The sequence below is a fragment of the Oncorhynchus tshawytscha genome, linkage group LG24 (assembly GCF_018296145.1).
Source record: "Oncorhynchus tshawytscha isolate Ot180627B linkage group LG24, Otsh_v2.0, whole genome shotgun sequence".
Taxonomy (NCBI): domain Eukaryota; kingdom Metazoa; phylum Chordata; class Actinopteri; order Salmoniformes; family Salmonidae; genus Oncorhynchus; species Oncorhynchus tshawytscha.
The window spans coordinates 3749414-3763063 of NC_056452.1; the positions used below are offsets into that span (position 1 = coordinate 3749414).

The window sequence follows — 13650 nt, forward strand, 5'->3', positions numbered from 1 at the left end:
AAGGTGACCGGGGCAGCTCTAGCAGGGCAGAAATTTGACGAACTGACGTGTTGGAAAGGTTGCATCCTATGACGGTGCCATGTTGAAAGTCACTGAGCTCTTCAGTATGGGCCATTCTACTGCCAATGTTTGTCTATGGAGATTTACATGGCTGTGTGCTTGATTTTATTCACCTGTCAGCAACAGGTGTGGCTGAAATACACAAATCTGATCATTTGAAGGGGTGTCCATATACTTTTGGTGATGTAGTGTAGCTCAGGCAGTAGGAAGCTCTCTCATCCATTTATATGCAGAGGAAACAGTCTTATACTCAGCTGGCCCCTCCCTGGATTCTGCGTTAAACGCTTTACAACAAAGCTTTCTCTGCCCTTGACCTTTGTTTTGGAGGTGTTCAGAACAAGGTTGTGGTTCAGTAAGAAGAATGCTCCCCCAACTGGTGTGATTACTATCTCTGAGGGTTTAGAGCTTGAGGTAGTCACTTCATACAAGTACTTGGGAGTATGGCTAGATGGTACACTGTCTCTCTCAGCACATATCCAAGCTGCAGACTAAGGTGAAATCTATACTTGCTTTCCTCATTTGTAATCACTCTTTCACCCCAGCTGCCTAACTAACCCTGATTCAGATGACCATCCATAGATTGGCAAGTAAGGGTGCTCTTAAGCAGCTTGATGTTCTTTACCATTCGGCCACTCAGATTTGCCAACAATGCTCCTTATAGGACACATCACTGTACTCTGTCCATCTCTGTATACCTGGCGTGAGACCTACTGGTTGAAGCTTATTTATAAAAAAACCTTCTAGGCCTCACTCCCCCCTATCTGAGATATCTACTGCAACCCTCATCCTCCACATACAACACCCGTTTTGCCAGTCACATTCTGTTAAAGGTCCTCAAAGCGCACACATCCCTGGGTCACTCCTCTTTTCAGTTCACTGTAGCTAGCAACTGGAATGAGCTGCAAAAAAACACTTAAACTGGACAGTTTTATCTTAATCTCTTCATTCAAAGATTCAAATATATACCCCCTTATTGACACTTGTGGCTGCTTTGCGTGATGTATTGTCGCGCTTACTTTTTTGCCTTTCACACTGTTGTATGTGCCTAACAATGTTTGTACCATGTTTGTGCTGCTACCGTGTTGTTGTGTTGCTGCCATGTTGTGTTCTCTTAGGTCTCTCTTTATCCAGTGTTGTGGTGTCTCTCTTGTCGTGATGTTTTTATTTCTAATCCCCCGTCTCAGCAGGAGGCCTTTTGCCTCTTGGTATGCTGTAAATAAGAATTTGTTTTTAATTGACTTGCCTAGTTAAATAAAATTGAAATAAAAATATCAGCACCCAGGCCAGGAGCTAGTACTTGATGCACAGCCTTTGGCCAAGATAACTACTGACAAATGCTTCTTGTAGCCGTCAATGAGATTGCTGCACTTTTCTACTGGCAATTTGTCCCACTCTTCAGCTGTGTTTGAGGGGTGCTTAACCTCTCTGGTACAAGTGGGATGCTAGCATCCCACCTCGACAACAGCTAGTGAAATTGCAGGGCGCCAAATTCAAAACAACAGATATCCCATAATTCAAATTCCTCAAACATACAAGTATTATCCACCATTTTAAAAATAAACTTCTTGTAAATCCAACCACAGTGTCCGATTTCAAAAAGGCTTTACTGCGAAAGCACACCATGCGATTATGTTAGGTCAGCCCCTAATCACAGAAAACCATTATAGCCATTTTTCCAGCCAAAGAGAGGCGTCACAAAAAGCAAAAATAGAGATCAAATTAATAATTAACCTTTGATGATCTTCATCAGACGGCAGTCATAGGACTTCATGTTACACAATACATGTATGTTTCGTTCGATAAAGTTCATATTTCTATCCAAAAATCTCAGTTTAATGTGGCGCATTATGGTCAGAAATGCATTGTCTTAAACAAACATCCGGTGAAAGTGCAGAGAGCCACATCAAATTACAGAAATACTCATCATAAACATTGATAAACGATACAAGTGTTAAACATACGAATAAAGATAAACTTCTCCTTAATGCAAAAGCTGTGTCAGATTTCAAAAAGGCTTTACGGAGAAAATACACTTTGCGATTATGTTAGGTCTGCACCTAGCCACAGAAACCCATACAGCCATTTTCCAGGCAAGGAGAGTGTCACAAAAGTCAGAAATAGCATTAAAATGAATCACTTACCTTTGATGATCTTCATCTGGTGGCACTCCCAGGTCTCCATGTTAGACAATAAATGTTCGTTTTGTTTGATAATGTCCCTCTTTATGACCAAATACCTCCTTTTTGTTCACGTGTTTTGTCCAGTAATCCGAGTGCTTAAGGCGCGTGCACTAAGTCCAGACGAAAAGTCCAAAAAAGTACAATAAAAAAGTTAGTAGAAACATGCCAAACGATGTTTAAAATCAATCCTCTGGTTGTTTTTGAAATCAATAATATTTCAACCGGACAAAAGCTTCGTCAATAGGAAAGGCGCTTTCCCGATCAGGCGCATGGCTGATGATTGAAAGTGCTGTATCTCCCTCATTTTTCATAGTTAAAGCCTGAAACAATGCCTAAAGACTGGCCACATGTAGAGGAAGCCATAGAGACCGTGAACTGGGTCCTAAGTCTTTGTATGGTGGATAGGCTTTCAATGGAAAAACAGCCTTTCAAAATAATAGTACTTCCTGGATGGATTTTCCTCAGGTTTTCGCCTGACATATCAGTTCTGTTATACTCACAGACATTATTTTAACCGTTTTGGAAACATTATAGTGTTTTCTATCCAAATCTACTACTATGTGCATATCTTCTGGGCCTGAGTAGCAGGCAGTTTAATTTGGGCACGCTTTTCATCCAAATTCTGAATGCTGCCCCCTACCCTAGTGATGTTAAGCAATAAGGCCCGAGGAGGTGTGGTATTTGGCCAAAATACCACGGCTAAGGGCTGTTTTTAGGCACGGCACAGCCCTTAGCCGTGGTATATTAGCCATATATCACAAACCCCAGAGGTGCCGTACTGCTATTATAAACTGGTTACCAACTTAATTAGAGCAGTACAAATAAATGTTGTGGTATACGGTCTGATATACCATGGCTGTCAGCCAATCAGGATTCAGGTCTCGAACCACCCAGTTTATAATTTAGTTTACAGTCTAGACTAACTGCTACCATAGGTTTTCTAATGGATTCAGATCTGTACTCATTGCTGGCCAGTCCAGCATTTTTTCCTTAACCCTTCCCAGATGCTTTTTGATGTGTGTTTGGGGTTGTACTGATGAACGACCCACAACCTTCGACAGAGACCAAGGTTTTGGACACTGGACTCCAAAATACTTTGCATATTCAAGGCCCTCCGCACCAAAGTTCGCAAAGAAACCCCACTGCATTATCGAACCTCTGCCATGTTTGATTCTTTGAATGCTTAATTAGGTCGTCAGAAAATCTAGCGCTGATCTGCATTGAACTAATTTTGCTTAATCTGCCCACAGAACAATATAGCAGGACTTAGGCATGTTTAGGTGGGTTTTCTTGTCATTCTTTCAGATGTTTACCTACAACCAAGCTCAAGTGATGGCTTAAATTCATTGTAGCCTAGGTCTAATACACTGAACAGAAATATTAATGCAACATGCAACAATTTCAAAGATTTTACTGAGATACCGTTCATATTTTTTTAGTTTTTATTTAACTAGGCAAGTCAGTTAAGAACAAATTCGTATTTACAACGACGGCCTACAAAATGGCCTCCTGCGGGGATGGGTGCTGGGTTTAAACATTTAAAATAAAATACCAAAGACGACAACATAGTGTGGCAGCAACACATGCCAACACAGCATGGTAGCAACACCGCAGCACAAAACATTATTGGGCACAGACAACAGCACAAAGAGCAAGATGGTAGAGACAACAATACAACACGCAAACTGGCAAATCAAATTTTATTGGTCACATACACATGGTTAGCAGATGTTAATGCGAGTGTAGTGAAATGTGTGTGCTTCTAGTTCAGACAGTGCAGTAATATCTAAAATTCACAACGACTACCTTATACACACAATGTAAGGGGATGGAGTAAGAATATGTACATGGATATGCGATGGCATAGGCAAGGTGCAATAGATAATATTTTAGGATATGTAAACTAGAGGTCTACCGATTTAATCAGGGCCGGTTTTGAAGTTTTCATAACAATCGGAAATCGGTCATTTTGGACGGCGATTTAAAAAAAATTTTTTTACACCTTTTATTTAACTAGGCAAGTCAGTTAAGAACACATTCTTATTCTCATTGACGGCCTAGGAATGGTGGGTTAACTGCCTTGTTCAGGGGCAGAACGACAGATGTTTACCTTGTCAGCTCAGGGATTCAATCTTGCAACCTTACGGTTAACTAGTCCAACGCTCTAACCACCTGCCTCACGAGGAGCCCGCCTGTTTTGCGAATGCAGTAAGAAGCCAAGGTAAGTTGCTAGCTAGCATTAAACTTAATCAATCATAATCACTAGTTATAACTACACATGGTTGATGATATTACTAGTTTATCTAGCGTGTCCTGCGTTGCATATAATCGATGCAGTGCGCATTCGCGAAAAAGGACTGTCGTTGCTCCAAAGTGTACCTAACCATAAACACCAATGCCTTTCTTAAAATCAATACACAGAAGTATATATTTTTCAACCTGTATATTTAGCTAAAAGAAATCCAGGTTAGCAGGCAATATTAACCAGGTGAAATTGTGTCACTTCTCTGCGTTCATTGCACGCAGAGTCAGGGTATATGCAACAGTTTGGGCCGCCTGGCTCATTGCGAACTAATGATTTGATAGAGCAGTCTGACTGAGCGATGGCAGGCACCAGCAGGCTCATAAGCATTCATTCAAACAGCACTTTTGTGCGTTTTGCCAGCAGCGCTGCTGTTTATGACTTCAAGCCCATCAACTCCTGAGATTAGGCTGGTGTAACGATGTGATGTGAAATGGCTGGCTAGTTAGTGGCGTGCGCGGTAATAGCGTTTCAAACGTTACTCGCTCTGAGACTTGGAGTAGTTGTTCCCCTTGCTCTGCATGGGTAACGCTGCTTCGAGGGTGGCTGTTGTCGTTGTGTTCCTGGTTCGAGCCCAGATAGGAGCGAGGAGAGGTACGGAAGCTATATTGTTACACTGGCAATTCTAAAGTGCCTATAAGAACATCCAAAGGTATATCAAATTTATTTATATAGCCCTTCGTACATCAGCTGATATCTCAAAGTGCTGTACAGAAACCCAGCCTAAAACCCCAAACAGCAAGCAATGCAGGTGTAGAAGCACGGTGGCTAGGAAAAACTCCCTAGAAAGGCCAAAACCTAGGAAGAAACCTAGAGAGGAACCAGGCTATGTGGGGTTGCCAGTCCTCTTCTGGCTGTGCCGGGTGGAGATTATAACAGAACATGGCCAAGATGTTCAAATGTTCATAAATGACCAGCATGGTCGTATAATAATAAGGCAGAACAGTTGAAACTGGAGCAGCAGCACGGTCAGGTGGACTGGGGACAGCAAGGAGTCATCATGTCAGGTAGTCCTGGGGCATGGTCCTAGGGCTCAGGTCCTCCGAGAGAGAGAAAGAGAGAATTAGAGAGAGCATATGTGGGGTGGCCAGTCCTCTTCTGGCTGTGCCGGGTGGAGATTATAACAGAACATGGCCAAGATGTTCAAATGTTCATAAATGACCAGCATGGTCGAATAATAATAAGGCAGAACAGTTGAAACTGGAGCAGCAGCACGGCCAGGTGGACTGGGGACAGCAAGGAGTCATCATGTCAGGTAGTCCTGGGGAATGGTCCTAGGGCTCAGGTCCTCCGAGAGAGAGAGAGAGAAAAAGAGAGAATTAGAGAACGCACACTTAGATTCACACAGGACACCGAATAGGACAGGAGAGGTACTCCAGATATAACAAACTGACCCTAGCCCCCGACACATGAACTACTGCAGCATAAATACTGGAGGCTGAGACAGGAGGGGTCAGGAGACACTGTGGCCCCATCCGAGGACACCCCAGACAGGGCCAAACAGGAAGGATATAACCCCACCCACTTTGCCAAAGCACAGCCCCCACACCACTAGAGGGATATCTTCAACCACCAACTTACCATCCTGAGACAAGGCTGAGTATAGCCCACAAAGATCTCCGCCAGGGCACAACCCAAGGGGGCGCCAACCCAGACAGGATGACCACATCAGTGAATCAACCCACTCAGGTGACGCACCCCTTCCAGGGACGGCATGAGAGAGCCCCAGTAAGCCAGTGACTCAGCCCCTGTAATAGGGTTAGAGGCAGAGAATCCCAGTGGGAAGAGGGGAACCGGCCAGGCAGAGACAGCAAGGGCGGTTCGTTGCTCCAGAGCCTTTCCGTTCACCTTCCCACTCCTGGGCCAGACTACACTCAATCATATGACCCACTGAAGAGATAAGTGTTCAGTAAGGACTTAAAGGTTGAGACCGAGTTTGCGTCTCTGACATGTGTAGGCAGACCGTTCCATAAAAATTGAGCTCTATAGGAGAAAGCCCTGCCTCCAGCTGTTTGCTTAGAAATTCTAGGGACAATTAGGAGGCCTGCGTCTTGTGACCGTAGCATACGTGTAGGTATGTACGGCAGGACCAAATCAGAGAGATAGGTAGGAGCAAGCCCATGTAATGCTTTGTAGGTTAGCAGTAAAACCTTGAAATCAGCCCTTGCTTTGACAGGAAGCCAGTGTAGAGAGGCTAGCACTGGAGTAATATGATCAAATGTTTTGGTTCTAGTCAGGATTCTAGCAGCCGTATTTAGCACCAACTGAAGTTTATTTAGTGCTTTATCCGGGTAGCCGGAAAGTAGAGCATTGCAGTAGTCTAACCTAGAAGTGACAAAAGCATGGATTAATTTTTCTGCATCATTTTTGGACAGAAAGTTTCTGATTTTTGCAATGTTACGTAGATGGAAAAAAGCTGTCCTTGAAATGGTCTTGATATGTTCTTCAAAAGAGAGATCAGGGTCCAGAGTAACGCCGAGGTCCTTCACAGTTTTATTTGAGACGACTGTACAACCATTAAGATTAATTGTCAGATTCAACAGAAGATCTCTTTGTTTCTTGGGACCTAGAACAAGCATCTCTGTTTTGTCCGAGTTTAAAAGTAGAAAGTTTGCAGCCATCCACTTCCACATCCACGTCTGAAACACATGTTTCTAGCAAGGGCAATTTTGGGGCTTCACCATGTTTCATTGAAATGTACAGCTGTGTGTCATCCGCATAGCAGTGAAAGTTAACATTATGTTTTCGAATAACATCCCCAAGAGGTAAAATATATAGTGAAAACAATAGTGGTCCCAAAACGGAACCTTGAGGAACACCGAAATTTACAGTTGATTTGTCAGAGGACAAACCATTCACAGAGACAAACTGATATCTTTCCGACAGATAAGATCTAAACCAGGCCAGAACTTGTCCGTGTAGACCAATTTGGGTTTCCAATCTCTCCAAAAGAATGTGGTGATCGATGGTATCAAAAGCAGCACTAAGGTCTAGGAGCACGAGGACAGATGCAGAGCCTCGGTCCGATGCCATTAAAATGTCATTTACCACCTTCACAAGTGCCGTCTCAGTGCTATGATGGGGTCTAAAACCAGACTGAAGCATTTCGTATACATTGTTTGTCTTCAGGAAGGCAGTAAGTTGCTGCGCAACAGCCTTTTCTAAAATTTTGGAGAGGAATGGAAGATTCGATATAGGCCTATAGTTTTTTATATTTTCTGGGTCAAGGTTTGGCTTTTTCAAGAGAGGCTTTATTACTGCCACTTTTAGTGAGTTTGGTACACATCCGGTGGATAGAGTTTATTATGTTCAACATAGGAGGGCCAAGCACAGGAAGCAGCTCTTTCAGTAGTTTAGTTGGAATAGGGTCCAGTAGGCAGCTTGAAGGTTTAGAGGCCATGATTATTTTCATCATTGTGTCAAGAGATATAGTACTAAAACACTTGAGTGTCTCTCTTGATCCTAGGTCCTGGGAGAGTTGTGCAGACTCAGGACAACTGAGCTTTGAAGGAATACGCAGATTTAAAGAGGAGTCCATAATTTGCTTTCTAATAATCATAATCTTTTCCTCAAAGAAGTTCATGAATTTATCACTGCTAAAGTGAAAGTCATCCTCTCTTGGGGAATGCTGCTTTTTAGTTAGCTTTGCGACAGTATCAAAAAGGAATTTCAGATTGTTCTTATTTTCCTCAATTAAGTTAGAAAAATAGGATGATCGAGCAGCAGTAAGGGCTCTACGGTACTGCACGGTACTGTCTTTCCAAGCTAGTTGGAAGACTTCCAGTTTGGTGTGGCGCCATTTCCGTTCCAATTTTCTGGAAGCTTGCTTCAGAGCTCGGGTATTTTCTGTGTACCAGGGAGCTAGTTTCTTATGAGAAATGTTTTTAGTTTTTAGGGGTGCAACTGCATCTAGGGTATTGCGCAAGGTTAAATTGAGTTCCTCAGTTAGGTGGTTAACTGATTTTTGTCCTCTGGCATCCTTTGGTAGACAGAGGGAATCTGGAAGGACATCAAGGAATCTTTGTGTTGTCTGTGAATTTATAGCACGACTTTTTATGTTCCTTGGTTGGGGTCTGAGCAGATTATTTGTTGCAATTGCAAACATAATAAAATAGTGGTCCGATAGTCCAGGATTATGAGGAAAAACATTAAGATCCACAACATTTATTCCATGGGACAAAACTAGGTCCAGCGTATGACTGTGACAGTGAGTGGGTCCAGAGACATGTTGGACAAAACCCACTGAGTCGATGATGGCTCCGAAAGAGCTCGGAGCCATCATTTTTATATGAAAATAAAATGGTATAGAGAGAAATAGTCCTATAATAACTACAACCTAAAACTTCTTACCTGGGAATATTGAAAGACTCATGTTAAAAGGAACCACCAGCTTTCATATGTTCTCATGTTCTGAGCAAGGAACTTAAACGTTAGCTTTCTTACATGGCACATATTGTACTCATAGAGAATTCTCTTGGGAGATAATGCGGTCAGCATTTGATTGTAAGGAATTCTAGGTCTGGTGAAAAAAAGGATTTGAGTTCCTGTATGTTATGATTATACCATGAGTCGATAATCGTGAGGCATACCCCCACCCTTCTTCTTACCAGAGACATATTTGTTTTTGTCGGTGCGACATTTGAAGAAACCTGGTGGCTGTACCGACTGACAACATATCCCAAGTGAGCCATGTTTCTGTGAAACAGAGAATGTTACCTTCTCTGATGTCTCTCTGGAAGGCAACTCATGCCCTAATTTTGTCCACCTTGTTGTCTAGAGACTGGACATTGGCGAATAATATGCTCAGAAGCGGTGAATGGTGTCCTCGCTTTCTAAGTCTGACCAGGAGGTCACTCCGTCTACCTACTCTGCGATGAAGTTGTTTTGGTTCGACCTCTGGGATCAGATCTAAATCAAATCAAAGTTTGTCACGTGCGCCGAATACAACAGGTGTAGTAGACCTTACAGTGAAATGCTTACTTACAGGCTCTACCCAATAGTGCAAAAAAGGTATTAGGTGAACAATACGGTGGTAAAGAACACACCCTTGTGGGTGTGTTCTAATCTAATGTCCTGTGTGGAGGTCTGAACAAAAGATCCACTTCGGGAAAGTTATATTACTGCTCTTAATGTTGGTAAGTTGACGTTCTTATATCCAATAGTTCTTCCCGGCTGTATGTAATAACACTTCAGATTTTCTGGGCTAACAATGTAAGAAATAATACATGAAAGAACAAATTACTGCATTGTTTCCTAAGGACGTGAAGCGAGGCGACCATCTCTGTTGGCGCCATCTTAAGTCATGTCAGTAAGAGAATCCATGAGTGAGTCTTTGAATGAAGAGATTGAGATACAACTATCCAGTTTAAGTGTTTGTTGCAGCTCGTACCAGTCGCTAGCTGCAGCGAACTGAAAAGACGAGCGACCCAGGGATTTGTGTGCTTTGGGGACCTTTAACAGAATGTGACTGGCAGAGCAGGTGTTAAATGTGGAGGATGAGGGCTGCAGTAAGAGGGTTTTATAAATAAGCATCAACCAATGGGTCTTGCGACAGTTATACAGAGATGACTAGTTTACAGAGGAGTGCAGTGATGTGTCCTATAAGCATTGGTAGCAAATCTGATGGCCGAATGGTAAAGAATATCTAGCCGCTCGAGAGCACCATTACCTGCTGATCTATAAATTACGTCTCCGTAATCTAGCAGGGGTAGGATGGTCATCTGAATCAGGGTTAGTTTGGCTGCTGGGGTGACAGAGGAGCGATTACGATAGAGGAAACCAAGTCTAGATTTAACTTTAGCCTGCAGCTTTGATATGTGCTGAGAGAAGGACAGTGTAGCCATACTTTCAAGTTCTAATCACACCTGTGGGGAGAGGCATTGTTCTTACCAAACCACAACCTTGCTCTGAACATCTCCAAAACAAAGGTCAAGGGCAGAGAAAGCTTGTTGGACACAAAGCTTTGTTGTAGAGCGTTTAACACAACATCCGGGGAGGGGCCAGCTGAGTATAAGACTGTATCATCTGCATATAAATGGATGAGAGAGCTTCCTACTGCCTGAGCTATGTTGGTGATGTAAATTGAGAAGAGAGTGGGGCTTAGGATCGAGCCTTGGGATACCACCTTGGTGACAGGCAGTGGCTGAGACAGCAGATGTTCTGACTTTATACACAGCACTCTGAGGTAGTTAGCAAACCAGACCCAAGATCCCAATACTCCTTAAACGGCCCACAAAAATTGAATGGTCTACCGTATCAAAAGCTTTGGTCAAGTCAATAAAAATAGTAGCACAACTTTGCTTAGAATTATGGGCAATGCTGACCTCATTGAGGACCTTTAAGGTTACAGTGATACATCCATAACCTGAGCGGAAACCAGATTGCATACCAGAGAGAATACTATAGACATCAAGAAAGCCAGTCAGTTGATTATTGACAAGTTTTTCCAACACTTTTGATAACCAGGGCAAAACAGAAATGGGCCTATAACAGTTAGGTTCAGCTTGATCTCCCCCTTTAAATAAAGGACGCACCATGGCTGCCATCCAAGCAATGGGAACCTCCCCAGAGAGGAGAGACAGGTTTTTCGATTATAGGGGCAGCAACCTATAAAGGGTCTAAACCATCTGACCAATGTTTTTTGGGGGTCAAGTTTAAGGAACTCCTTTAGCACCTCGGACTCAGTGACCGCCTGCAGGGAGAAACTTTGTAGTGGGGCAGGGGGAAAAGAAGGAGGAGCATCAGGGCTAGTCGCATTAGAAGGGGTGGGAGATGAGGAAATGTTGGACGGGCAAGGAGGCATGGTAAATAGGAATCATGATTAAAAACCACAGCCATGTGCTTCTTGTCAGTAACAACCACATCAACTTTAAGGGACATGGGCAGCTGTGAGGAGGAGGGTTTATTCTCCAGATCTTTAACTGTTTTCCAGAACGTCTTGGGGTTTGACCCACAGAGAGAGAACTGCTCCTTAAAGTAACTAACTTTGGCCTTCCAGATAGCCTGAGTGCACTTATTTCTCATTTGCCTGAACGAGAGCCAGTCAGCCTGAGTATGCCTTTCGCCAAATGCAATTCTTGAGGTGGAGTAACTCTGCAAGATCACGGTCGAACCAGGGGCTGAACCTGTTTTTAATTCTCATTTTTATTATGGGGGCGGTTAACAATATCACTGAAAATATATTTTTTAAAGAAGGTCCAAGTGTCTTCGACAGAGGGAATCAAGCTGATTCTATACCAATTTACAGAGGCCAGGTCATGAAGGAAGGCTGGCTCATTAAAGTTATTTAGCAAGCGTCTATGACACATCGTTTCACTGAGCAGCCATTACGAACACAGGCTGTAAAACAATGATCAATAAGTCCATTACAGAAAACACCAGACTGATACCTATCAGGATTATTTGTGAGGATAACATTGAGGAGAGTAGCCTTTTCTGGGTGTTTGGAGTCATGCTTCGTTTGGAGTCATGCTCGCCCCAACAGTGCACGTGTGCTGGAAGCGAGCGAAAGCTTGGGAGAGAGGGGGGAGTGTGGTAGGGGTACCTGTACCAGACGGGGAGACAAGCCAGGGCAGACCGTGAACAGATCGCCAGGTGGAATCCAAACAGCAGTGCAGCAGGCAACGGGAGTCGGTGTCACACCCACTTGGGATGGTCTTTTAACAGCAGGAAGAAGCTTCAAGGCCTCTGGATTTGGGTGGGGTAACCTGCCATTTGTTGGGCTCAAAGGCCTCCACCTCTCACTTCACACCTCAGTACTAATTGAAGTTGTATCTGGTCTGTCTCAGTTCCAGGTTGGATGGTGTTCTTGGTAGTGTTAATCCTTCCAGGTAATTTTGTCCAAAATTAGGTTGTAGGTTTCGAGTTTTGATCTAGAATGAAGGTTATGCTGTGGAGAGTAGCATCCTGTACATGTCTCTGCCCGAAAAATTCAAGTTTATCTTACTCCAAATCTATCTTTTTGCAATCAGTCAATTGAAATTAATTAATTCGGTTCTAAATCTATGAATTTCACATGACTGGGAATCCAGATAAGGTATCTGTGATCAACAGATGCATAAGGTAGAGGCGTGGATCAGAAAACCAGTCAGTATATGGTGTGACCACCATTTGCCTCATGCAGCGCAACACATCTCCTTCGCAAAGAGTTGATCAGGCTGTTGATTGTGGCCTGTTGAATGTTATCCCACTCTTCAATGGCTGGGCGAAGTTGATGGATATTGGCGGGAACTGGAACATGCTGTCGTACACGTAGATCCAGAGCATCCCAAACATGCGCAAATGGTTGACATGCCTGGTGATTATGCAGGCCATGGAAGAACTGGGACATTTTCAGCTTCTAGGAATTGTGTACAGATTCTTGCGACATGGGGCCGTGCATTATCATGCTGGAAACATGAGGTGATGGCGGGAGATGAATGGCACAACAGTGGGCCTCAGGATCTCGTCACGGTATCTCTGTGCATTCAAATTGTCATCGATAAAATGCAATTGGGTTCGTTGTCCGTAGCTTATGCCTACCCATACCATAACCCCACCACCACCATGGGGTTCACCCACACGTCTGCCATCTGCCTGGTACAGTTGAAACCGTGATTAATCTGTAAGGAGCACACTTCTTCAGTGTGCCAGTGGCCATCAAAAGGTGAGCATTTGCCCATTGAAGTCGGTTACGCCACTGAACTGCTGTCAGGTCAAGACCCTGGTGAGGACGACGAGCGTGCAGATGAGCTTCCCTGAGACGTTCTCTGACAGTCTGTGCAGAAATTCTTTGGTTGTGCAAACCCACAGATCATCAGATGTCCGAGTGGCTGGTCTCAGACGATTCCCCAGGTGAAGAAGCTGGATTTGGAGGACCTGGACTGGCGTGGCTACACGTGGTCTGCGGTTGTGAGGCCGGTTGGACGTACAACCAAATTCTCTAAAACAACGGCTTACGGTAGAGAAATTAACATAACATTCTCTGGCAACAGCTCTGGTGGACATTCCTGCAGCCATCATACCAGTTGCATACTCTCTCAACCTGAGACATCGCTTGCATTGTGTTGTGTGACAAAACTGCACATTATAGAATGACCCTTTGTCCCCCGCACAAGATGCACCTGTGTA

General features: G+C 43.7%; 1 protein-coding gene across 6 annotated transcripts in view; it reads left to right on the forward strand.

Moving 5' to 3' along the window:
* Window positions 1-13650, forward strand: part of pagr1 (PAXIP1 associated glutamate-rich protein 1) — a 30173-nt gene that overhangs the window by 8794 nt on the left and 7729 nt on the right. The gene's annotated exons all lie outside the window — the stretch shown is intronic.